At 44.6% G+C, this 27,822-nt stretch overlaps 3 non-coding genes across 3 annotated transcripts; all 3 read right to left on the minus strand.

Moving 5' to 3' along the window:
- Positions 1 to 16,494: 16,494 nt before the first annotated feature.
- On the minus strand, positions 16,495 to 16,608 carry LOC140308167 (U5 spliceosomal RNA). Its single transcript, XR_011916138.1, has one exon. It is a non-coding gene; the product is annotated as a U5 spliceosomal RNA (small nuclear RNA).
- A 411-nt stretch (positions 16,609 to 17,019) lies between these two features.
- On the minus strand, positions 17,020 to 17,210 carry LOC140307873 (U2 spliceosomal RNA). The gene has a single exon (XR_011915898.1). It is a non-coding gene; the product is annotated as a U2 spliceosomal RNA (small nuclear RNA).
- Positions 17,211 to 17,495: 285 nt separating this feature from the next.
- LOC140308168 (U5 spliceosomal RNA) lies at positions 17,496 to 17,609 on the minus strand. The gene has a single exon (XR_011916139.1). It is a non-coding gene; the product is annotated as a U5 spliceosomal RNA (small nuclear RNA).
- Positions 17,610 to 27,822: the final 10,213 nt, after the last annotated feature.

Here is a 27,822-nt window from a genome sequence, read left to right on the forward strand (position 1 = left end):
CAAAAGTGGGGGCGGAGGTCTTCGGATGCAAGTGGGTGTGAATCTTCCACCATACAAGTATGGTGGAGAGGAAGCTGTGAATTGCTGACCATAGTTTGCAAAAAGCGGTTGAGAAAAGGTGCGAATGTCCAACCATACATGATCAAAACAGGGAGCGGAGGTGTTTGGCTGCGACAAGGTGTGAATGTCCACCCATAATTAATGAAAAGCGGGCAAGAAGTAGGTTCGAATGCCCAACCACACATCATCAAAAGCAGGAGTGGATGTGTTCGGCTACAAGAAGGTTTGAATGTCCGAGCATAGTTTGTAAAAAGCGGGTAAGAAAAGGTTCGAATGCCCAAACATACACCATCAAAAGAGGGAGCGGACGTGTTCCGCTTTAAGAAGGTGTGAATGTCCGACCAGAGTTGGTAAGAAGCGGGTAAGAAAACGTTAAAAAACCTGACTGTACACAATCAATAGTGGGAGCGGATGTGTTCAGCTACAAGAAGGTGTGACAGTCCGACCATGGTTTGTAAAAAGCGGGTAAGAAAAGTTGCAAATGCCCGACAATGTATGATCAAAAGAGGGAGCGGAGCTTTTCGGCTACAAGAAGGATTGAATGTCCGACCATAGTTTGTAAAAAGCGGGTAAGAAAAGGTTCGAATGCCCGACTATACACCATCAAAAGCGGAAGCGGAGGTGTTCCGCTGTAAGACGGTGTGAATGTCCAACCATAGTTGGTAAAAAGCGGGTAAGAAAAGGTTAAACTACCCGACTGTACACAATCAATAGCGTGAGTGGAGTTGTTCGGCTACAAGAAGGTGTGAAAGTCCGACCATGGTTTGTAAAAAGCGGGTAAGAAAAGGTTCGAATTCCCGAATATATACCATCAAAAGCGGAAGCGGAGGTGTTCGGTTGCAAGAAGGTTTGAACGTCCGACCAAAGTTTGTAAAAAGCAGTTAAGAAAAGCGTCGAATATCCAACCAAACAAAATCAAAAGCGGGAGCAGAGCTGTTCGACTGCAAGTAGGTGTGAATGTCCAGCCATAATTACTCACAAACGGGTAAGAAAAGCTAGTATTGCCAGACCATACATGATCAAAACAGGGAGCGGAGGTGGTTCAGCTGCAACGTGTGAATGTCTGACTATAGTTTGTAAAAAGCGGGTAAGACAAGGTGCGAATGCCCAACAATGTATGATCAAAAGAGGGAGCGGAGGTGTTCGGCTACAAGAAGGTGTGAAAGTCCGACCATGGTTTGTAAAAAGCAGGTAAGAAAAGGTTCGAATGCCCGAACATACACCATCAAAAGAGGGAGCGGACGTGTTCCGCTGTAAGAAGGTGTGAATGTCCGACCATAGTTGGTAAAAAGCGGGTAAGAAAAGGTTAAAATACCCGACTGTACACAATCAATAGCGGGAGCAGAGTTGTTCGGCTACAAGAAGGTGTGAAAGTCCACCCATGGTATGTAAAAAGCGGGTAACAAAAGGTTCGAATGCCCAAATATGTACCATCAAAAGCGGAAGCAGAGGTGTTCGACTGCAAGTAGGTGTGAATATCAGATCATATGCAAAAAGTTGATGAGAAAGGGTGAGAATGCCTGACTAAACACCATCAAATGCGGGAGCGGAAGTGTTTGGCTGTGAGTAGGTGTGAATGTCCGACCATAATTGCTGAAAAATGTGTTAGAAAAGGTAAGAATGCTGGACCATACATCATCAAAAGCGGGAGAGGTGGTGTTCGGCTGCAAGAAGGTGTGAAAGTCCGACCATGGTTTGTAAAAAGCGGGTAAGAAAAGGTTTGAATGCCCGAATATACACCATCAAAAGTGGAAGCGGAATTGTTCGGCTGCAAGAAGGTGTGAACGTCCGACCAGTTTGTAAAAAGCAGTGAAAAGCGAGAAAAAGCTTTTCGTTAGTTTTGCATGATTTGGGATTTTGCTTATAAAATGCATTCCTTCACTCAAACTATGTTAAAACTGATTTGTCCTTCATATTTACCTTGTCTAGAAAGATTTAAACAAAAAAAAACCCCAACGTACTTTGCAGTAAAAGAAAGAGCAAATCTAAGATCTAAAAGTTTCAGGAATCCGAGTATAAGCTTGCTTTCATGAGTTCTTCACGATTTCGGATTTTGCTACAAAATGAATTGCTTTGCTCAAACCAAGTTAAACCTGCTTTGTCCTTCCATATTTATCAATGTCGAGATAGATTTAAACAAAACAAAGAAAACACGTTGTACTTTGCAATATAACAAATAGCAACACTGAAGGATCAGGAATCCGAGAATAAGCTTTTCATGTGTTGTGCATGTTTTGAGATTTTGTTTTAAAATGAATTCCTTCACTCAAACTATGTTAAAACTGCTTTGACATTGATAAATATGAAGACAAAGCAATTTTAACTTGGTTTGAGCAAAGCAATTCATTTTATAGGAAAATCCGAAATCATGCAGAACGTATGAAAATAAGCTTATTCTCGGATTCCTGTTCCTTCAGTGTTGCTCTTTCTTCTACTGCAATATACAATGTTGTTCTTTGTTGAAGTCGATCTAGACATTGATAAATATGAAGTTAAAAGCAGTTTTAACATAGTTTGAGTGAAGGAATTCATTTTATAGCAAAATCCCAAATCATGCAGAACGTATGAAAAGAAGCTTATTCTCGGATTCCTGTTCCTTCAGTGTCTCTCTTTCTTCTACTGCAATATACAATGTTGTTCTTTGTTGAAGTCGATCTAGACATTGATAAATATGAAGGACAAAGTAGTTTTCACTTGGTTTGAGTGAAGGAATTCATTTTATACATAAAATCCCAAATCATGCAGAACGTATGAAAGTAAGCTTATTCTCGGATTCCTGTTCCTTCAGTGTTGCTCTTTCTTCTACTGCAATATACAATGTTGTTCTTTGTTGAAGTCGATCTAGACATTGATAAATATGAAGGACAAAGTAGTTTTCACTTGGTTTGAGTGAAGGAATTCATTTTATACATAAAATCCCAAATCATGCAGAACGTATGAAAGTAAGCTTATTCTCGGATTCCTGTTCCTTCAGTGTTGCTCTTTCTTCTACTGCAATATACAATGTTTCTTCTTTGTTGAAGTCGATCTAGACATTGATAAATATGAAGGTAAAAGCAGTTTTAACATAGTTTGAGTGAAGGAATTCATTTTATAGCAAAATCCCAAATCATGCAGAACGTATGAAAATAAGCTTATTCTCGGATTCCTGATCCTTCAGTGTCTCTCTTTCTTCTACTGCAAAATCTAATGTTGTTCTTTGTTGAAGTCGATCTAGACATTGATAAATATGAAGGTAAAAGCCGTTTTACCATAGTTTGATTGAAGGAATGCATTTTATAAGCAAAATCCCAAATCATGCAGAACTCATGAAAAGCTTTTTCTCGGATTTCTGAACCTTTCTTTCTTTTACTGCAAAATACTACGTTGTTTTTTGTTCAAATCTATCTAGACATTTATAAATACCAGCCGAACATCTCTGCTGCCGCTTTTGATAATTTATGGTTTGGTATTCTTACCTTTTCTTACCCGTTTGTGAGTAATTATGGCTGGATATTCACACCTTCTTGCAGCCGAACACCACCTCTCCCGCTTTTGATGATGTATGGGCTGGCATTCTTACCTTTTCTAACACATTTTTCAGCAACTAGGGTGGGACATTCACACCTACTCACAGACAAACACCTCCGCTCTCGCATTTGATGGTGTATAGTAGGGCATTCTCACCCTTTCTCATCAGCTTTTTGCAAATTATGATCTGACATTCACACCTACTGCTTTTTACAAACTATGGTCAGACATTCACACCGTCTTACAGTGCAACACCTCCGCTCCCGCTTTTGATGGTGTATAGTCGGGCATTCAAACCTTTCTTACCCGCTTTTTACAAACTTTGGTCGGACATTCAGACCTTCTTGTAGCCGAAAACCTCCGCTCCCTCTTTTGATCATACATTGTCGGGCATTCGCACCTTTTCTTACCCGCTTTTTACAAACCATGGTGAGACTTTCACACCTTCTTGTAGCCGAACACATCCGCTCCCGCTATTGATTGTGTACAGTCGGATATTTGAACCTTTTCTTACCTTCTTTTTACCAACTATGGTTGGGCATTCACACCTACTTACAGCGGAACACGTCCGGTCTGTCTTTTGATGGTGTATGTTCGGGCATTCGAAGCTTTTCTTACCCGCTTTTTACAAACTATGCTCGGACATTCAAACCTTCTTGTAGCCGAACACATCCACTCCTGCTTTTGATGATGTATGGTTGGGCATTGGAACCTACTCGTTGCCCGCTATTCATTAATTATGGGTGGACATTAAAACCTTGTCGCAGCCAAACACGTCCGCTCCCTGTTTTGATCATGTATGGTTGGACATTCGCACCTTTTCTCACCCGCTTTTTGCAAACAATGGTCAGCAATTTATAGCTTCCTCTCCACCATACTTGTATGGTGGAATATTCACACCCACTTGCATCCGAAGACCTCCGCCCCCACTTTTGTTGATATTTAGTCGGTCATTCGCACCTTACCCGCTTTTGGCAAACTATGGCCTTCTTGCAGCCAAACACCTCTGATCTCGCTTTTGATGATGTAAGGTTGGGCATTCAGACCTTGCTTCACATGCTTTTCACCAAATATAGTCGGACATTCACACCTTCTTGCAGCCGAACACTTCCGCTCCACCTTTTAGTGTTCTATAACACCTTTTTTTCACCGCATTTTATAGATTATGGTTGGAAATTCTCAAACACTCTCATCCGAAGACTTCTCCTCTCGCTTTTGTTAATATATTTGAACTTTAGTCGGACATTCACACCTTCTTGCAGCTGAACCAACTCCGCTCCCTGTTTTGATCATGTATGGTCTGGCAATACTACCTTTTCTTACCCGTTTGTGAGTAATTATGGCTGGACATTCACACCTACTTTCAGCAGAACACCACTTCTCTCGCTTTTGATGATGTATGGACCGGCATTCTTACCTTTTCTAACACATTTTTCAGCAATTATGGTCGGAGATTCACACCTACTCACAGACGAACAACTCCGCTCCCGCATTTGATGGTGTATAGTTGGGCATTCTCACCCTTTCTCATCAGCTTTTTGCAAATTATGATCTGACATCCCTCCCTCCTGAGCTGTCACCTTATCGTGGTGGGGGAGTTTGCGTGCCCCAATGAGTCCGGGAGCTATGTTGCTCGGGGCTTTAAGCCCCTGGTAGGGTCACCCAAGGCAAGCAGATCCTAGATGAGGGACCAGACAAAGAACAGCTCAAAAGACCCCTTATGATGAACAAAAAATTTGGACCTCGTGATCCCTTGCCCGGATATGGGACACCGGGGCCTCCCCCCGGAGCCAGGCCCGGGGGTGGGGCCCGGCAGCGGGCGCCTGGTGGCCGGGTCTGTGCCCATGGGGCTCGGTCGGGCATAGCCCGAAATGATGACGTGGGTCCCCCTTCCGACGGGCTCACCACCCGTGGGAGGGGCCAAGGGGGTCGGGTGCGATGTGAGCTGGGTAGCGGCCGAAGGCAGAGGCCTTGGCGGTCTGATCCTCGGCTACTGAAGCTAGCTCTTGGGACGTGGAATGTCACCTCTCTGTTGGGGAAGGAGCCGGAGCTGGTGCGCGAGGCTGAGCGGTTCCGGCTAGATATAGTCGGACTCACCTCGACGCACGGCTTGGGCTCTGGAACCAGTCCTCTTGAGAGGGGTTGGACTCTCTTCCACTCTGGAGTTGCCCGTGGTGAGAGGCGCAGAGCAGGTGTGGGCATACTTATTGCCCCCCGGCTGTGTGCCAGTACATTGGGGTTTACCCCAGTGAACGAGAGGGTAGCCTCCCTCCGCCTTCGGGTGGGGGGACGAGTCCTGACTGTTGTTTGTGCCTATGCGCCAAACAGCAGTTCAGAGTACCCACCCTTTTTGGAGTCTCTGGGGGAGGCACTGGAGAATGCTCCTACCGGAGACTCCCTCGTTCTGCTGGGGGACTTCAATGCTCACGTGGGCAATGACAGTGAGACCTGGAGGGGTGTGATTGGGAGGAACGGCCCCCCCGATCTGAACCAGAGTGGTGTTATGTTGTTGGACTTCTGTGCTGGTCATGGACTGTCCATAACGAACACCATGTTCAGACATAAGGGTGTCCATATGTGCACTTGGCACCAGGACACCCTTGGCCGCAGTTCGATGATCGACTTTGTGGTTGTATCATCGGACTTGCGGCCGTATGTCCTGGACACTCGGGTGAAGAGAGGGGCGGAGCTGTCAACTGATCACCACCTGGTGGTGAGTTGGCTCCGCTGGTGGGGGAGGATGCCGATCAGACCTGGCAGGCCCAAACGTATTGTGAGGGTCTGCTGGGAGCGTTTGTCAGAATCCCCCGTCAGAAGGAGCTTTAACTCCCACCTCCGGCAGAGCTTCAACCATATCCCGGGGGAGGTGGGGGACATTGAGTCCGAATGGGCCATGTTCCGTGACTCCATTGCCGAGGCAGCTGATCGGAGTTGTGGCCGTAAGGTGGTCGGTGCCTGTCGTGGCGGCAACCCTCGAACCTGCTGGTGGACACCAGTGGTGAGGGAAGCCGTCAAGCTGAAGAAGGAGTCCTATCGGGCCTTTTTGGCCAGTGGGACCCTGGAAGCAGCTGATAGGTACCGACAGGCCAGACGGGCTGCGGCTTCGGCGGTTGCTGAGAAAAAAACTCGGGCCTGGGAGGAGTTCGGTGAGACCATGGAGAACGATTTCCGGACGGCCTCGAAGAGATTCTGGTCCACCATCCGGCGTCTCAGGGGGGGGAAGCGGCTCACAGTCAACACTGTTTACAGTGGGGACGGGGCTTTGCTGACCTCAACTAGGGATGTTGTGAGTCGGTGGGGGGAGTACTTCGAGGAACTCCTCAATCCTACCAACACGTGCTCGGAAGAGGCAGAGTCGGAGAGCTCGGAGACGGGGCCTCCCATTTCTGGGGCTGAGGTTGCCGAGGTGGTCAAAAAGCTCCTCGGTGGCAAGGCCCCGGGGGTGGATGAGGTCCGTCCTGAGTTTCTCAAGGCTCTGGATGTTGTAGGGCTGTCTTGGCTGACACGCCTCTGCAGCATCGCGTGGACATCGGGGACAGTGCCTCTGGACTGGCAGATTGGGGTGGTGGTCCCCCTCTTTAAAAAGGGGGACCGGAGGGTGTGTTCCAACTATAGGGGTATCACACTCCTCAGCCTCCCTGGTAAGGTCTATTCGGGGGTATTGGAGAGGAGGATCCGTCGGATAATCGAGCCTCGGATTCAGGAGATGCAGTGTGGCTTTCGTCCTGGCCGTGGAATAGTGGACCAGCTCTATACCCTCGGCAGGATCCTGGAGGGTGCATGGGAGTTCGCCCAACCAGTCTACATGTGTTTTGTGGACTTGGAGAAAGCGTTCGACCGTGTCCCTCGTGGAGTCCTGTGGGGGGTGCTCCGGGAATATGGAGTGCCGGACCCCTTGATAGGGTCCGTTCGGTCTCTGTATGACCGGTGCCAGAGTTTGGTCCGCATTGCCAGCAGTAAGTCGGATACGTTTCCGGTGAGAGTTGGACTCCGTCAGGGCTGCCCTTTGTCACCGATTCTGTTCCTAACTTTTATGGACAGAATTTCTAGGCGCAGCCAGGGCGTTGAGGGTGTCCGATTTGGCGACCTCAGAATCGGGTCTCTGCTTTTTGCAGATGATGTGGTTCTGTTAGCGTCGTCAGGCCGTGACCTTCAGCTCTCACTGGAGCGATTCGCAGCCGAGTGTGAAGCGGCTGGGATGAGAATCAGCACCTCCAAATCCGAGACTATGGTTCTCAGCCGGAAAAGGGTGGAATGCTCTCTCCGGGTCGGGAATGAGATCCTTCCCCAAGTGGAGGAGTTCAAGTATCTCGGGGTCTTGTTCACGAGTGAGGGACGAATGGAGCGGGAGATTGACGGGCGGATCGGTGCGGCGTCTGCAGTGTTGCGGGCTCTGCACCGACCCGTCGTTGTGAAGAGGGAGCTGAGCCAGAAGGCGAAGCTCTCTACTTACTGGTCAATCTACGTTCCCATCCTCACCTATGGTCACGAGTTGTGGGTAGTGACCGAAAGAACAAGATCGCGAATACAAGCGGCCGAAATGGGTTTCCTCCGCAGGGTGTCTGGGCTCTCCCTTAGAGATAGGGTGAGAAGCTCAGTCATCCGGGAGGGGCTCGGAGTAGAACCGCTGCTCCTCCGCATTGAGAGGAGTCAGATGAGGTGGCTCGGGCATCTGGTTAGGATGCCCCCTGGGCGCCTCCCTGGGGAGGTGTTCCGGGCACGTCCCACTGGGAGGAGACCCCGGGGAAGACCCAGGACACGCTGGGGAGACTATGTCTCTCGGCTGGCCTGGGAACGCCTCGGGGTCCCCCCGGAAGAGCTGGAGGAAGTGGCCGGGGACAGAGACGTCTGGGTTTCTCTGCTCAAGCTGCTGCCCCCGCGACCCGACCCCCGGATAAGCGGCAGATGATGGATGGATGGATGGATCTGACATCCACACCTACTTGCAGTCGAACAGTTCTGCTCCCGCTTTTGATTATGTTTGGTTGGATATTCGAACCTTTTCTTAACTGCTTTTTACAAACTTTGGTTGGACGTTCACACCTTCTTGTAGCCAAACACATCTACAGCTGCTTTTGATGATGTATGGTTGGGCATTCGCACCATTTTTTTCCCCTTTTTTCAGGAATTATGGGTGGATATTCACATCTTCTTGCAGCGGAACACCTCCTCTCCCACTTATGATCATGTGCGGTTTGATTTTCGAAATTTTTACTTTCATGTTTTCTAGCAATTATTGATGGACATTCAGACCTTCTTGCAGCTGAACACCTCCGCTCCCGCTTTTGATCATACATTGTTGGGCATTCGCACCTTGTCTTACCAGATTTTTACAAACTTTAGTCGAACATTCACACCTTCTTGCAGCTGAACACCTCCGCTCCCGCTTTTGATGGTGTAAAGTCGGGCTTTCGAGCCTTTTCTTACCCGGTTTTTAGAAATTATGGCTGGACATTCAGACCTTGCAGCCAAACACCTCCGCTCCCTCTTTTGATCATACATGGCAAATGGATTTAATTTTAACAAGTCAGGGGTGAAACTGTTCACCTCCAACATATTTTATTTCCTACGTCATCCATCTGTGCTCGGGGCCAAGGCTGAGATAAACAAGGAGTTATCTCATAGAGAGGAACAAACAAATCCCAGCAGAAACCTTGAGGAGGAACTCCATCTGCCCCCACCCAAGAGGAACTTTGGAAAGGAGAGACATCAGAGGCAAGAAGAGAGGTCTTTATTTGCCCCAAACCCTCTCAACAGCACTAATGACCAGGACCAGGGACCAGGACCAGGACCTTCCCCAGCCCCCCAAACCCCTGACAGGTCATTGTGCTCCTCACCCTCCCTTTCTCCCTCCTCCTCCCCTCACCTGAAATTCACTGAGGAGATGATGGAACGGGTCAATGCTGGGCTTAGATCTACCCCCCAGCCCAATCCCTTTTTATCCCCCATAAACCCCCCACCAAAGCGGCCAAAGGTTCCCCGCCGAGCCCCGCCCCTACTAGAGCAGCCGAAGCGACGGAGCCCAGCCCCACCCCCTTCTGTCCCTTCACGCTGCCACCATGTACTGTCTCCGCAGTCTGATGTGTGATGTGTGAGGGGTCCAGGCTGTGTGAATTCTGACAGTCGTGACTTTTCCCAGGACAAGCTGGGACCCTGTTTATTAGAAGATCTTAAAATTTCTGTACTTTTAGGTGACAGAAGGAGAAATGTGACCCAGTCAAAACACAGAGAGTTGCACTCAAAAAGATCTTTAAATAAAGTAAACATACCTTGTGTGCCACAGACTGCACCCAAACACGAGTGGGCAAATAATACCTCTAAAACACTTAAGTTGGCTTTATTAAATGTTAGGTCTTTAGCTGGGAAAACATTCTTAATTGATGATTTTATCACTGAGCACACCCTGGATTTTATGTTTTTAACTGAAACTTGGTTGGAACAAAATAACAGTGCTGCTGTTCTTATTGAGTCAACCCCTCCTGGTTACAGTTTTATCAGCGAGGCCAGAGTGAGCAGGAGAGGAGGAGGGGTCGCAGTCTTATTCAATGAATCCTTTCAATGTAAGCAGTTATCTCCTGGAAGTTTTCAGTCCTTTGAATATATGGCTATACAGGTGAAGGCCTCACCCAGTGTCCTGTTTCTGAATATTTACAGGCCCCCTAAATACTGTTCAGATTTTTCTGAAGACCTCAGTGAACTGCTGTCTATGATCTGTGTTGATTTTGACTGTATAATTATTGTTGGTGATTTTAACATCCATATGGACAATCCTCAGGACAGAGGGACTAAAGACCTGAGTAACACTCTGGACAACTTTGGGCTGACTCAGCATATAACAGAGCCTACGCACAATAGGGGGCACACTCTAGACTTAGTGATCTCCAAGGGTCTAAGCATTTCAAAGATTACTGTGTCTGATGTGGGCCTGTCTGACCATTCCTGTGTTTTCTTTGAGAGTACGATTTCAGTGCACACAAATGTCTCAACAGCAGTGATCTCAAAACTGAAAACAGTAGTAAGATCTTTAACCAGGTTTTCTCCTTAGCACCTGCCCTGTCCGGGGGTTCAGTCAGTGAGCTCGTCAGTAGCTTTAATACTAAAATGTTAAATGTTATGGATACTATTGCTCCCATTAAGGTGAAGGTTATCTCTGGAAGGAAGAAGTCTCCATGGCGAAATTCCACACTGGTGAAAAATGGGAAAAGAGTGTGTCGGAAAGCTGAGCGCAGATGGAGAAAAACAAATCTCCAGGTTCATTATGACATCTATAAAGAGAAACTTCACTCTTATAATTTACAACTGAGGAATGCAAGGAAATCCTACTTCCCTGACATCATCACCAAAAACAGTCATAATGCTCGGGCCTTATTTGCTACAGTTGACAGGCTAACAAACCCTCCTGTGTCAGTGGTAAATGAACTCCATTCCACCATGGCCTGCAATGACTTTGCCAAATTCTTCATAGACAAAGTCCAAAATATTAGACAAGCAGTTGGTACATCAGCAGCAGGTTCAGCATATGTACTGTGTCCACCGAAAACCGGTTTAAACACCATGACACTATTTCAACCCATTAACAGTAAAGACCTGGAGGACATCTTACGTCACCTGAAGTCCTCCTCTTGCTGTTTAGACATCCTACCAACAGGTTTTTTCAAAGGGGTCTCAAAGACTTTGGAGTCAGACCTGTTACTGATTGTGAACCTGTCCTTAACGTCAGGTGTGTTTCCAGAGCCACTAAAAACAGCTGTAATTAAACCTCTGCTGAAAAAGGACAATCTTGATAAGACGCAAATGAACAACTACAGGCCCATCTCAAATCTCCCATTTTTAAGTAAGATCATTGAAAAAGCGGTTTTTCAACAGCTTAATTACTTTTTAACACAAAATAACTGCTATGATACCTTCCAGTCAGGCTTTAGACAGCACCACAGCACTGAGACTGCTCTGACCAAAGTGTTTAATGACATATGTCTGAACACAGACAGTGGAAAAATGTCAGTCTTAGTTTTACTGGATCTCAGTGCTGCCTTTGATACAGTTGACCACAATATATTACTCAAACAACTGGAGAACTGGGCTGGTCTTTCCGGAACTGTACTAAACTGGTTCAAAACATACTTAGAGAACAGGAAGTACTTTGTGTCAATAGGTAACTTTACATCTGAGCAGACAAGAATCACAAGTTCCCCAAGGTTCCATCCTGGGACCTCTTCTGTTTAACATCTACATGCTCCCACTGGCACAGATTATAAAAAACAACCAAATAAACTACCATAGCTATGCAGATGACACACAGATGTATATAACAATGTCACCAGGAGACAGAGGGCCTGTACAGGCCCTTGGAAAATGCATTGAGGAGATTAATGACTGGATGTGCCACAACTTCCTCCAGCTAAACAAAAACAAAACTGAGGTAATTGTCTTTGGAGCCAAAGATAAACGATTGAAAGTCACCACAGAGCTTCAATCTATAAATCTAAAAACGACCAACCAGGCCAGAAATCTGGGTGTAGTGATGGACTCAGACCTAAATTTGGACAAACACATTAAGGCATTAACAAAGTCAGCCTACTATCACCTTAAGAATATATCAAGGCTAAAAGATCTGATGTCTCAGCAGGACCTGGAAAAACTAGTCCATGCATTCATCTTTAGTAGGCTTGATTATTGTAATAGCATCTTTACAGGTCTGCCTAAAAAGTCAGTTAGACAACTGCAGCTCATCCAGAACTCAGCTGCTCGAGTCCTCACTAAGACCAAAAAAGTGGAGCACATCACAGTCCAGCTCTCAAGTCTTTACACTGGCTGCCTGTCCATCAGAGGATAGACTTTAAAGTTCTGATGCTGGTCTATAAAGCTCTGAATGGTCAAGGACCAAAATACATCAGTGACCTCCTGACCCACTATGAACCTTCCAGACCCCTCAGGTCATCTGGATCCGGTATTTTATCAGTTCCCAGAGTCAAAACCAGACATGGAGAAGCTGCATTCAGCTTCTATGCTCCACATGTCTGGAACAAAGTCCCAGAAAGCCTCAGATCAGCTGAAACACTCAGTGTATTTAAGTCCAGGTTGAAGACACATCTATTTTCAGCTGCATTTGAATAAGCTTGAGTTTCAAAACGGAATCATGTTTTAACTATTGATTTTATCTTTCATATATATAATTTTTTCTGATTTTATCTATTGTTCTTATTTCCTTCTTTTGTTTAAATTTTAAATCATGCTTTTTATTTCTTCTGTTTTAATGTCTCTGTGAAGCACTTTGAATCACCTTGTTGTTGAATTGTGCTATACAAATATACTTGCCTTGTCTTGCCTTGCCTTACATTGTCGGGCATTCGCACCTTGTCTTACCCGCTTTTTACAAACTATAGTCAGACATCCACACCTTCTTGCAGCTGAACCACCTCCGCTTACTGTTTTGATCATGTATGGTCTGGCAATACTACCTTTTCTTACCCGTTTGTGAGTAATTATGGCTGGACATTCACACCTACTTTCAGCAGAACACCACCTCTCTCGCTTTTGATGATGTATGGACCGGCATTCTTACCTTTTCTAACACATTTTTCAGCAATTATGGTCGGAGATTCACACCTACTCACAGACAAACAACTCCGCTCCCGCATTTGATGGTGTATAGTTGTTGTTTTGCAAATTATGATCTGACATTCACACTTACTTGCAGTCGAACAGTTCTGCTCCCGCTTTTGATTATGTTTGGTTGGATATTCGAAACTTTTCTTAACTGCTTTTTACAAACTTTGGTTGGACGTTCAAACCCTCTTGTAGCCGAACACATCCACAGCTGCTTTTGATGATGTATGGTTGGGTATTCGCACCTTTTTTTTACCCATTTTTCAGGAATTATGGGTGGATATTCACACCTTCTTGCAGCTGAACACCTCCTCTCCCACTTATGATCATGTGTGGTTTGATTTTAGAAATTTTTACTTTCATGTTTTCTAGCAATTATTGATGGACATTCAGACCTGCTTGCAGATGAACACCTCCGCTCCCGCTTTTGATCATACATTGTCGGACATTCATACCTTGTCTTACCAGATTTTTACAAACTTTAGTCGAACATTCACACCTTCTTGCAGCTGAACACCTCCGCTCCCGCTTTTGATGGTGTAAAGTCGGGCTTTCGAGCCTTTTCTTACCCGGTTTTTAGAAATTATGGTTGGATATTCAGACCTTGCAGCCGAACACCTCCGCTCCCACTTTTGATCATACATTGTCGGGCATTCGCACCTTGTCTTACCCGCTTTTTACAAACTATAGTCAGACATTCACACGTTGCAGCTGAACCACCTCCGCTCCCTGTTTTGATCATGTATGGAGTGGCAATACTACCTTTTCTTACCCGTTTGTGAGTAATTATGGCTGGACATTCACACCTACTTGCAGTCGAACAGCTCTGCTCCTGCTTTTGATTTTGTTTGGTTGGATATTCGAACCTTTTCTTAACTGCTTTTTACAAACTTTGGTCGGACGTTCACACCTTCTTGCAACCGAACACCTCCGCTTCCGCTTTTGATGGTATATATTCGGGAATTCGAACCTTTTCTTACCCGTTTTTTACAAACCATGGTCGGACTTTCACACCTTCTTGTAGCCGAACAACTCCACTCCCGCTATTGATTGTGTACAGTCGTGTAGTTTAACCTTTTCTTACCCGCTTTTTAACAACTATGGTCGGACATTCACACCGTCTACAGCGGAACACCTCCGCTTCCGCTTTTGATGGTGTATAGTCGGGCATTCGAACCTTTTCTTACCCGCTTTTTACAAACTATAGTCAGACATTCACACGTTGCAGCTGAACCACCTCCGCTCCCTGTTTTGATCATGTATGGTCTGGCAATACTACCTTTTCTTACCCGTTTGTGAGTAATTATGGCTGGACATTCACACCTACTTTCAGCAGAACACCACCTCTCTCGCTTTTGATGATGTATGGACCGGCATTCTTACCTTTTCTAACACATTTTTCAGCAATTATGGTCGCAGATTCACACCTACTCACAGACAAACAACTCCGCTACCGCATTTGATGGTGTATAGTCGGGCATTCTCACCCTTTCTCATCAGCTTTTTGCAAATCATGATCTGACATTCACACCTACTTGCAGTCGAAAAGCTCTGCTCCCGCTTTTGATTATGTTTGGTTGGATATTCGAACCTTTTCTTAACTGCTTTTTACAAACTTTGTTCGGAGGTTCACGTCTTCTTGAAGCCGAACACCTCCGCTTCCGCTTTTGATGGTGTACAGTCGGGCATTTTAACCTTTTCTTACCCGCTTTTTACCAACTATGGTCGGACATTCACACCTTCTTGCAGCTGAACACCTCCGCTCCCGCTTTTGATGGTGTATAGTCGGGCTTTCGAGCCTTTTCTTCCCCGGTTTTTACAAATTATGGTTGGACATTCAGACCTTGCAGCCGAAAACCTCCGCTCCCTCTTTTGATCATACATTGTTGGGCATTCGCACCTTGTCTTACGCGCTTTTTACAAACTTTAGTCAGAAATTCACACCTTGCAGCTGAACCACCTCCGCTCCCTGTTTTGATCATGTATAGTCTGGCAATACTACCATTTCTTACCCGTTTGTGAGTAATCTTCTAAAAGGTCATACCTGTCATTTTTTCCATTGAAACCATAAATATTTAAGAGGTTAAAGTCTTGCCCCATAAAATTCAAGTGTGCTAAAAGTGCCCGTCCGTCTCGCACCAGAACATGCGGATTTTTAATTAGAATGGCCACACCATCATTTTTAATTTGATTTGAGCCACTCCATATCGATAAATTGGGCCACATTTCCTCCCATTGTCTATGGTTTTTCAAAAAAGGTAGTCCACATTCTTGTATTAAAAACACATCTGATTTTATGGAGTCTAAGAAGGATATAATACTCTGGGCTCTTGTCTTTGATTTCACACTTCTCACATTTAGTGTTGAGAAGGTGAGAACCATTAAAAGGATAAAGGAAAGTAGGTATGTCATTTTCGTTTTTCTAAGTTATCAAAACAAATTACACACTCAGGTTATTTCTTGGGAAACTAGCTCTCCTTTTCGGACTCTCGTGTTGGCCTCTGATGCAATGTTGCATTTAACTTTGAGTCCCTGGGGGTTGATTGCAGAGCTAAAGGGAATCAGAGGACAACTCAGATGCCGTCCTCCTCGGCTGTTGACCTTCGGGGAGGTGAGTACCTTCACTAGACTCACCTGTCTGCTCTTCCTCCTCATTTAGCTTAGCTCCACCCTCTGCCTGTGAATTCTCACAGACTTCAGCACTGAGTGGTGAGGCCTCTACAGGCCCCTCTCCTTTTTGCTCCTCACTTCCAATCCAAGCTTTTAGCGGGAAGTTTGAATTTATTGGGTCAACCTCTTCACTTTGTTCACCAACTGCCACCTCTGGTCCTTCTCTTTGTTGGCTTGACTGTGGCTTTACCGTCTTTAATTTGTTGGCAAAAGATTTAGGGCAATCTCAGAAGAGGTGATTTAATTCTCCACAGAGATTACATTTCCTGCCATTTGGACACTCTCCAAAAGTGTCCCCAATTTCTCTGCACTTCCCAAATATCACCTTGGTACAAGCCTCAACCAGGTGCCCATGCTCACCACACTTGCGGCAGAGCTTGGGCTGCCCCTGGTACTGGATGTAACCTCGGTTTTCGAGGTGGCCAGAGTGTCACTTTGCATCTCCGCCCATCCGCTGCACTGAGCACTCTTCAGCCCTTTTAAATGGTATAACTTTGCACTCCCGCACGCTCCAGCGAGCACCATTCAAGCAACAACTTTGCACTCCAGCTTCAAACATCGGCACAGTCGCAACAAGTAAGGCGACTCTACTCAGAGAAGTCACTCTGCACAGTAACAAGATTTATTTTGCACAGACGGAAAGGGCTTCACCCGCAAAGGTAAAGCCTGCCAAAAATAGAAACAACTCATTAGTGCTGCTTTCCACGGAAGTCTTTAGTAAAAGGCGAAAGACTTGTACGTTATGAAGAGAAACCAGAGTACGATTATCCGTCACTGCGGGAGCAGGGCATCAGGCTAGTTGGCATAGCCACCTTCCCCATGGTGAGCTTTGCTTGGTTGAGACGCTTGCTCCCCCTCCATGATCCTCGACTGACCAAGTAGGAAAAATCGGGCCCTATTCGATGGCTGCCTTGTCTTTTACTCTGTGCAAAAGACAAGGCAGCCACAAACACCACGGGAACACTGTATTGAGGCTTTGTTCTGACCGCTCATTCAGTGTCGCGTTTCTTTCAAGTAATTCTCCCGGTTAGCCCGCACTCGGCTTGCCCCCAGAGCTGTGTTAAAGTCTACTTCGCATTCACTCTCTTTTCTCAGCAGACTAAAAGAAAGTTTCATCTTGGGCTCCCTGAAACTTCCATCCTGCACCACTGTTTGCTTTTTCACAAGAGCAGAGAAGAGCGCACCGTTCCCAGCGGCATTGCAGTACCGGGTCGATGCTTGGAGTGAACGGAGCAAGCTCCTTTTTCAACTCCTATTGCTAAAAATCAATTTAATATGTAGTCCTCGTACAAAGGCCATATCAGATATTAAACTGATAAGAACAGGTACTACACTTGATCTTAGCCAAAAGGCCGAGAAGTGATATCTGTCCACTGGTTCACGTCCAAGGGCCCTTCCTGGCACAATGCGCACTTGTAGCGGTGTTCTTTTTATGGCCATAGGTGGCCAGAGTGTCACTTTGCACCTCCGCCCACCCGCTGCACTGAGCACTCTTCAGCCCTTTTAAATGGTATAACTTTGCACTCCCGCACGCTCCAGCAAGCACCATCCAAGCAACATCGGCACAGTTGCAACAAGTAAGGCGACTCTACTCAGAGAAGTCACTCTGCACAGTAACAAGATTTCTTTTGCACAGACGGAAAGGGCTTCACCCGCAAAGGTAAAGCCTGCCAAAAATAGAAACAACTCATTAGTGCTGCTTTCCACGGAAGTCTTTAGTAAAAGGCGAAAGACTTGTACGTTATGAAGAGAAACCAGAGTACGATTATCCATCACTGCGGGAGCAGGGCATCAGGCTAGTTGGCATAGCCACCTTCCCCATGGTGAGCTTTGCTTGGTTGAGACGCTTGCTCCCCCCCTTGCTCCTCGGCTGACCAAGTAGGAACAATCGGGCCCTATTCGATGGCTGCCTTGTCTTTTACTCTGTGCAAAAGACAAGGCAGCAACAAAAACACCACGGGAAAACCGTATTGAGGCTTTGTTCTGACCGCTCATTCGGTGTCGCGTTTCTTTCAAGCAATTCTCCCGGTTAGCCCACACTCGGCTCGCTCCTAGAGCCGTGTTAAAGTCTACTTCTCATTCATTCTTGTTTCTCAGCAGACTCTTGGGATTTTATCTATAAAATGAATTCCTTCACTCAAACTATGTTAAAACTGCTTTGTCCTTCATATTTACCATGTCTAGAAAGATTTAAACAAAAAAAACAACGTTGTACTTTGCAGTAAAAGACAGAGCAAATCTAAAGTTTCATGAATCCGAGAATAAGCTTACTTTCATGAGTTCTTCACGATTTGGGATTTTGCTATAAAATGAATTCCTTCACTCAAACTAAATCGCTAATCTGTTACATGTAAGGCAGATGTCAAATTCACCGAAATAGGATCTAAGGGTATTCGGCCAATCGAGCTGTAGCAGCTTCGGTAAAAGAGTATAAGTTGAAGAGTTTGTGAATAAAGGTGTGCGCACACATAGTGAGCTGTAGGAAAATAGGCAGGGAGCAATGCCGGCTGGGGTATATGTTCTTGTATGTTGTCTGACTGTTTGATTTGAATGTGTTGTGTAAGTGTCCCGTTGAATGTTACATGTTTGGGCTTTGACACGCTTCACTGTGGTTGTTAACTGTGTGGTGTGTCCTGAAATGTTATATGTTTGGGCTGTGTGACATGCTTAATGCTTGTCAGTAGCTACCGACTTATTCATATATAGCAACTGACAACATAAGAAGTCCGGACATACTTTGATAGTAGTTGTAGAAGTATCCTTATTGATAATAGATAAACTAATTCATAGTGATAGAACAGTAGATGAACAGGTGCCTGCACATGTCTCACGAAAATAAAATGGGTGTATGATTGCTGACGGCAGAGCAATACTGCCAAACTTATGAGTTCTTGTGGCAAACTTGATTCAGTGTCTTGACGTGTATACGCTGTTTCGCTGACTTGATTGTCACAAGAAACAAAGTGTGTTTGATAAGATCCGACCATTTTATTACGGGAGGATCAGTATCAGTATTCGGCTGCAAGTAGGTGTGAATGTCCAACCATAATTTGTAAAAAGCGGGTAAGAAAAGGTTCTCATGCCCGACTATACATTAACAAAAGCGGGAGGAGAGGTCTTCGGATGAGAGTGGGTGAGAATTTCCAACCATAATCTATAAAATGCGGTGAAGAAAAAGGTGTGAATGCTACATAGAACACTCAAAAGTGGAGCGGAAGTGTTCGGCTGCAAGAAGGTGTGAATGTCCGACTATATTTGGTGAAAAGTAGGTGAAGCAAGGTCTGAATGCCCAACCTTACATCATCAAAAGCGAGATCAGGTGTTTGGCTGCAAGAAGGCCATAGTTTGCCAAAAGCGGGTAAGGTGCGAATGACCGACTAAATATCAACAAAAGTGGGGGCGGAGGTCTTCGGATGCAAGTGGGTGTGAATATCCCACCATACAAGTATGGTGGAGAGGAAGCTGTGAATGGCCGACCATAGTAAAAAGCGGGTGAGAAAAGGTGCGAATGTCCACCATTATACACCAACAAAACAGGGAGCGGAGGTGTTTGGCTGCGACAAGGTGTGAATGTCCACCCATAATTAATGAAAAGCGGGCAACAAGTAGGTTTGAATGCCCAACCATACATCATCAAAATAAGGAGCGGAGGTGTTCCGTTGTAAGAAGTTATGAATGTCCGACCATAGTTGGTAAAAAGCGGGTAAGAAAAGGTTAAAATACCCGACTGTACACAATCAATAGCGGGAGCGGAGTTGTTCGGCTACTAAAAGGTGTGAAAGTCCGACCAAGTTTTGTAAAAAGCGGGTAAGAAAAGGTTCGAATGCCCGACAATTTATGATCAAAAGAGGGAGCGGAGTTGTTCAGCTGCAAGAAGGTCTGAATGTCCATCAATAATTGCTAGAAAAAATTAAAGTAAAAATTTTGAAAATCAAACCGCACATGATCATAAGTGGGAGAGGAGGTGTTCAGCTGCAAGAAGGTGTGAATGTCCACCCATAATTACTGAAAAATGGGTAAAAAAAAGGTGCGAATACCCAACCATACATCATCAAAAGCAGCTGTGGATGTGTTCGGCTACAAGAGGGTTTGAACGTCCAACCAAAGTTTGTAAAAAGCAGTTAAGAAAAGTTTCGAATATCCAACCAAACATAATCAAAAGTGGGAGCAGAACTGTTCGACTGCAAGTAAGTGTGAATGTCAGATCATAATTTGCAAAACAACAACTATACACCATCAAATGCGGGAGCAGAGTTGTTCGTCTGTTAGTAGGTGTGAATCTCCGACCATAATTGCTGAAAAATGTGTTAGAAAAGGTAAGAATGCCGGTCCATACATCATCAAAAGCGAGAGAGGTGGTGTTCTGCTGAAAGTAGGTGTGAATGTCCAGCCATAATTACTCACAAACAGGTAAGAAAATGTAGTATTGCCAGATCATACATGATCAAAACAGGGAGCGGAGGTGGTTCAGCTGCAAGAAGGTGTGAATGTCCGACTAAAGTTCAAATATATTCACAAAAGCGGGAGGAGAGGTCTTCGGATGAGAGTGGTTGAGAATTTCCAACCATAATCCATAAAATGCGGTGAAAAAAAGGTGTGATAGAACACTAAAAGGTGGAGCAGACGTGTTCCGCTGTAAGAAGGTGTGAATGTCCGACCATAGTTTGTAAAAAGCGGGTAAGAAAAGGTTAAAATACCCGACTGTACACCACCAATAGCGGGAGCAGGGTTGTTCGGGTACAAGAAGGTGTGAAAGTCCACCCATGGTTTGTAAAAAGCGGGTAACAAAAGGTTCGAATGCCCGAATATATACTATCAAAAGCGGAAGCGGAGGTGTTCGGCTGCAAGAAGGTGTGAACGTCCGACCAAAGTTTGTAAAAAGCAGTTAAGAAAAGGTTCGAATATCCAACCAAACAAAATCAAAAGCGGGAGCAGAGCTGTTCGACTGCAAGTAGGTGTGAATGTCCAGCCATAATTACTCACAACCGGGTAAGAAAAGGTAGTATTGCCAGACCATACATAATCAAAACAGGGAGCAGAGGTGGTTCAGCTGCAACGTGTGAATGTCTGACTATAGTTTGCAAAAAGCGGGTAAGACAAGGTGCGAATAACCGACAATGTATGATCAAAAGAGGGAGCGGAGGTGTTCGGCTGCAAGGTCTGAATGTCCAACCATAATTTCTAAAAACCAGGTAAGAAAAGGCTCGAAAGCCCGACTATACACCATCAAAAGCGGAAGCGGAGGTGTTCGGCTTCAAGAAGACGTGTACCTCCGAACAAAGTTTGTAAAAAGCAGTTAAGAAAAGGTTCGAATATCCAACCAAACATAATCAAAAGCGGGAGCAGAGCTGTTCGACTGCAAGTAGGTGTGAATGTCAGATCATAATTTGCAAAAAGCTGATGAGAAAGGGTGAGAATGCCTGACTATACACCATCAAATGCGGTAGCGGAGTTGTTCGGCTTTGAGTAGGTGTGAATGTCCAGCCAAAATTACTCACAAACGGGTAAGAAAAGGTAGTATTGCCAGACCATACATGATCAAAACAGGGAGCGGAGGTGGTTCAGCTGCAAGAAGGTCTGAATGTCCGACTAAAGTTTGTAAAAAGCGCGTAAGACAAGGTGCGAATGCCAGACAATGTATGATCAAAAGAGGGAGCGGAGGTGTTAGGTTGCAAGAAGGTCTGAATGTCCAACCATAATTTGTAAAAACCGGGAAGAAAAGGCTCGAAAGCCCTACTATACACCATCAAAAGCGCGAGCAGAGGGGTTCAGCTGCAAGAAGGTCTGAATGTCCATCAACAATTTCTTTAAAACATGAAAGAAAATTTTCGAATATCAAACCGCACATGATCATAAGCGGGAGAGGATGTTTTCAGCTGCAAGACGGTGTGAATGTCCACCCATAATTCCTGAAAAATGGGTAAAAAAAGGTGCGAATGCCCAACCATACATTATCAAAAGCAGCTGTGAATATCAGATCATAATTTGCAAAAAGCTGATGAGAAAGAGTGAGAATGCCCGACTATACACCATCAAATGCGGGAACGGAGGTGTTCGGCTCTGAGTAGGTGGGAATGTCCGACCATAATTGCTGAAAAATGTGTTAGAAAAGGTAAGAATGCCGGTCCATACATCATCAAAAGCGAGAGAGGTGGTGTTCTGCTGAAAGTAGGTGTGAATGTCCAGCCATAATTACTCACAAACGGGTAAGAAAAGGTAGTATTGCCAGACCATACATAATCAAAACAGGGAGCGGAGGTGATTCAGCTGCAAGAAGGTCTGAATGTCCGAGCATAGTTTGTAAAAAGCGGGTAAGAAAAGGTTTGAATGCCCGAAAATACACCATCAAAAGAGGGAGCGGACGTGTTCCGCTGTAAGAAGGTGTGAATGTCCGACCAGAGCTGGTAAAAAGCGGGTAAGAAAAGGTTAAAAAACCCAACTGTACACAATCGATAGCGGGAGCAGATGTGTTCGGCTACAAGAAGTTGTGACAGTCCAACCATGGTTTTATAAAAAGCGGGTAAGAAAGGGTGCGAATGCCCGACAATGTATGATCAAAAGAGGCAGCGGAGGCTTTCGGCTACAAGAAGGTTTGAATGTCCGACCATAGTTTGTAAAAAGCGGGTAAGAAAAGGTTCGCATGCCCGACTATACACCATCAAAAGCGGAAGCGGAGGTGTTCCGCTGTAAGACGGTGTGAATGTCCGACCATAGTTTGTAAAAAGCGGGTAAGAAAAGGTTAAACTACCCGACTGTACACAATAAATAGCGGGAGTGGAGTTGTTCGGCTGCAAGAAGGTGTGAACGTCCGACCAAAGTTTGTAAAAAGCAGTTAAGAAAAGGTTCGAATATCCAACCAAACAAAATCAAAAGCGGGAGCAGAGCTGTTCGACTGCAAGTAGGTGTGAATGTCCAGCCATAATTACTCACAACCGGGTAAGAAAAGGTAGTATTGCCAGACCATACATAATCAAAACAGGGAGCAGAGGTGGTTCAGCTGCAACGTGTGAATGTCTGACTATAGTTTGTAAAAAGCGGGTAAGACAAGGTGCGAATAACCGACAATGTATGATCAAAAGAGGGAGCGGAGGTGTTCGGCTGCGAGGTCTGAATGTCCAACCATAATTTCTAAAAACCAGGTAAGAAAAGGCTCGAAAGCCCGACTATACACCATCAAAAGCGGAAGCGGAGGTGTTCGGCTTCAAGAAGACGTGTACCTCCGAACAAAGTTTGTAAAAAGCAGTGAAGAAAAGGTTCGAATATCCAACCATACATAATCAAAAGCGGGAGCAGAGCTGTTCGACTGCAAGTAGGTGTGAATGTCAGATCATAATTTGCAAAAAGCTGATGAGAAAGGGTGAGAATGCCCGACTATACACCATCAAATGCGGTAGCGGAGTTGTTCGGCTTTGAGTAGGTGTGAATGTCCAGCCAAAATTACTCACAAACAGGTAAGAAAAGGTAGTATTGCCAGACCATACATGATCAAAACAGGGAGCGGAGGTGGTTCAGCTGCAAGAAGGTCTGAATGTCCGACTAAAGTTTGTAAAAAGCGCGTAAGACAAGGTGCGAATGCCAGACAATGTATGATCAAAAGAGGGAGCGGAGGTGTTAGGTTGCAAGAAGGTCTGAATGTCCAACCATAATTTGTAAAAACCGGGAAGAAAAGGCTCGAAAGCCCTACTATACACCATCAAAAGCGCGAGCAGAGGGGTTCAGCTGCAAGAAGGTCTGAATGTCCATCAATAATTTCTTTAAAACATGAAAGAAAATTTTCGAATATCAAACCGCACATGATCATAAGCGGGAGAGGATGTTTTCAGCTGCAAGACGGTGTGAATGTCCACCCATAATTCCTGAAAAATGGGTAAAAAAAGGTGCGAATGCCCAACCATACATTATCAAAAGCAGCTGTGAATATCAGATCATAATTTGCAAAAAGCTGATGAGAAAGAGTGAGAATGCCCGACTATACACCATCAAATGCGGGAGCGGAGGTGTTCGGCTCTGAGTAGGTGGGAATGTCCGACCATAATTGCTGAAAAATGTGTTAGAAAAGGTAAGAATGCCGGTCCATACATCATCAAAAGCGAGAGAGGTGGTGTTCTGCTGAAAGTAGGTGTGAATGTCCAGCCATAATTACTCACAAACGGGTAAGAAAAGGTAGTATTGCCAGACCATACATGATCAAAACAGGGAGCGGAGGTGGTTCAGCTGCAAGAAGGTGTGAATGTCCGACTAAAGTTCAAATATATTAACAAAAGCGGGAGGAGAGGTCTTCGGATGACAATGGTTGAGAATTTCCAACCATAATCTATAAAATGCGGTGAAAAAAAGGTGTGATAGAACACTAAAAGGTGGAGCGGAAGTGTTCGGCTGCAAGAAGGTGTGAATGTCCGACTATATTTGGTGAAAAGCAGGTGAAGCAAGGTCTGATTGTCCAACCTTACATCATCAAAAACGAGATCAGTGGTGTTTGGCTGCAAGAAGGCCATAGTTTGCCAAAAGCGGGTAAGGTGCGAATGACCGACTAAATATCAACAAAAGTGGGGGCGGAGGTCTTCGGATGCAAGTGGGTGTGAATCTTCCACCATACAAGTATGGTGGAGAGGAAGCTGTGAATCGCTGACCATAGTTTGCAAAAAGCGGTTGAGAAAAGGTGCGAATGTCCAACCATACATGATCAAAACAGGGAGCGGAGGTGTTTGGCTGCGACAAGGTGTGAATGTCCACCCATAATTAATGAAAAGCGGGCAAGAAGTAGGTTCGAATGCCCAACCACACATCATCAAAAGCAGGAGTGGATGTGTTCGGCTACAAGAAGGTTTGAATGTCCGAGCATAGTTTGTAAAAAGCGGGTAAGAAAAGGTTCGAATGCCCAAACATACACCATCAAAAGAGGGAGCGGACGTGTTCCGCTTTAAGAAGGTGTGAATGTCCGACCAGAGTTTGTAAAAAGCGGGTAAGAAAATGTTCGAATGCCCGACTATACACCATCAAAAGCGGAAGCGGAGGTGTTCCGCTGTAAGACGGTGTGAATGTCCAACCATAGTTGGTAAAAAGCGGGTAAGAAAAGGTTAAACTACCCGACTGTACACAATCAATAGCGTGAGTGGAGTTGTTCGGCTACAAGAAGGTGTGAAAGTTCGACCATGGTTTGTAAAAAGCGGGTAAGAAAAGGTTCGAATTCCCGAATATATACCATCAAAAGCGGAAGCGGAGGTGTTCGGTTGCAAGAAGGTTTGAACGTCCGACCAAAGTTTGTAAAAAGCAGTTAAGAAAAGCGTCGAATATCCAACCAAACAAAATCAAAAGCGGGAGCAGAGCTGTTCGACTGCAAGTAGGTGTGAATGTCCAGCCATAATTACTCACAAACGGGTAAGAAAAGCTAGTATTGCCAGACCATACATGATCAAAACAGGGAGCGGAGGTGGTTCAGCTGCAACGTGTGAATGTCTGACTATAGTTTGTAACAAGCGGGTAAGACAAGGTGCGAATGCCCAACAATGTATGATCAAAAGAGGGAGCGGAGGTGTTCGGCTACAAGAAGGTGTGAAAGTCCGACCATGGTTTGTAAAAAGCAGGTAAGAAAAGGTTCGAATGCCCGAACATACACCATCAAAAGAGGGAGCGGACGTGTTCCGCTGTAAGAAGGTGTGAATGTCCGACCATAGTTGGTAAAAAGTGGGTAAGAAAAGGTTAAAATACCCGACTGTACACAATCAATAGCGGGAGCAGAGTTGTTCGGCTACAAGAAGGTGTGAAAGTCCACCCATGGTATGTAAAAAGCGGGTAAGAAAAGGTTCGAATGCCCAAATATGTACCATCAAAAGCGGAAGCAGAGGTGTTCGACTGCAAGTAGGTGTGAATATCAGATCATATGCAAAAAGTTGATGAGAAAGGGTGAGAATGCCTGACTAAACACCATCAAATGCGGGAGCGGAAGTGTTTGGCTGTGAGTAGGTGTGAATGTCCGACCATAATTGCTGAAAAATGTGTTAGAAAAGGTAAGAATGCTGGACCATACATCATCAAAAGCGGGAGAGGTGGTGTTCGGCTGCAAGAAGGTGTGAAAGTCCGACCATGGTTTGTAAAAAGCGGGTAAGAAAAGGTTTGAATGCCCGAATATACACCATCAAAAGTGGAAGCGGAATTGTTCGGCTGCAAGAAGGTGTGAACATCCGACCAGTTTGTAAAAAGCAGTGAAAAGCGAGAAAAAGCTTTTCGTTAGTTTTGCATGATTTGGGATTTTGCTTATAAAATGCATTCCTTCACTCAAACTATGTTAAAACTGATTTGTCCTTCATATTTACCTTGTCTAGAAAGATTTAAACAAAAAAAACCCCCAACGTACTTTGCAGTAAAAGAAAGAGCAAATCTAAGATCTAAAAGTTTCAGGAATCCGAGTATAAGCTTGCTTTCATGAGTTCTTCACGATTTCGGATTTTGCTACAAAATGAATTGCTTTGCTCAAACCAAGTTAAACCTGCTTTGTCCTTCCATATTTATCAATGTCGAGATAGATTTAAACAAAACAAAGAAAACACGTTGTACTTTGCAATATAACAAATAGCAACACTGAAGGATCAGGAATCCGAGAATAAGCTTTTCATGTGTTGTGCATGTTTTGAGATTTTGTTTTAAAATGAATTCCTTCACTCAAACTATGTTAAAACTGCTTTGACATTGATAAATATGAAGACAAAGCAATTTTAACTTGGTTTGAGCAAAGCAATTCATTTTATAGGAAAATCCGAAATCATGCAGAACGTATGAAAATAAGCTTATTCTCGGATTCCTGTTCCTTCAGTGTTGCTCTTTCTTCTACTGCAATATACAATGTTGTTCTTTGTTGAAGTCGATCTAGACATTGATAAATATGAAGTTAAAAGCAGTTTTAACATAGTTTGAGTGAAGGAATTCATTTTATAGCAAAATCCCAAATCATGCAGAACGTATGAAAAGAAGCTTATTCTCGGATTCCTGTTCCTTCAGTGTCTCTCTTTCTTCTACTGCAATATACAATGTTGTTCTTTGTTGAAGTCGATCTAGACATTGATAAATATGAAGGACAAAGAAGTTTTCACTTGGTTTGAGTGAAGGAATTCATTTTATACATAAAATCCCAAATCATGCAGAACGTATGAAAGTAAGCTTATTCTCGGATTCCTGTTCCTTCAGTGTTGCTCTTTCTACTACTGCAATATACAATGTTGTTCTTTGTTGAAGTCGATCTAGACATTGATAAATATGAAGGTAAAAGCAGTTTTAACATAGTTTGAGTGAAGGAATTCATTTTATAGCAAAATCCCAAATCATGCAGAACGTATGAAAATAAGCTTATTCTCGGATTCCTGATCCTTCAGTGTCTCTCTTTCTTCTACTGCAAAATCTAATGTTGTTCTTTGTTGAAGTCGATCTAGACATTGATAAATATGAAGGTAAAAGCCGTTTTACCATAGTTTGATTGAAGGAATGCATTTTATAAGCAAAATCCCAAATCATGCAGAACTCATGAAAAGCTTTTTCTCGGATTTCTGAACCTTTCTTTCTTTTACTGCAAAATACTACGTTGTTTTTTGTTCAAATCTATCTAGACATTTATAAATACCAGCCGAACATCTCTGCTGCCGCTTTTGATAATTTATGGTTTGGTATTCTTACCTTTTCTTACCCGTTTGTGAGTAATTATGGCTGGATATTCACACCTTCTTGCAGCCGAACACCACCTCTCCCGCTTTTGATGATGTATGGGCTGGCATTCTTACCTTTTCTAACACATTTTTCAGCAACTAGGGTGGGACATTCACACCTACTCACAGACAAACACCTCCGCTCTCGCATTTGATGGTGTATAGTAGGGCATTCTCACCCTTTCTCATCAGCTTTTTGCAAATTATGATCTGACATTCACACCTACTGCTTTTTACAAACTATGGTCAGACATTCACACCGTCTTACAGTGCAACACCTCCG

This window comes from Leuresthes tenuis, unplaced genomic scaffold (genome assembly GCF_036924035.1).
Source record: "Leuresthes tenuis unplaced genomic scaffold, fLeuTen1.0.hap1 SCAF_5, whole genome shotgun sequence".
Taxonomy (NCBI): domain Eukaryota; kingdom Metazoa; phylum Chordata; class Actinopteri; order Atheriniformes; family Atherinopsidae; genus Leuresthes; species Leuresthes tenuis.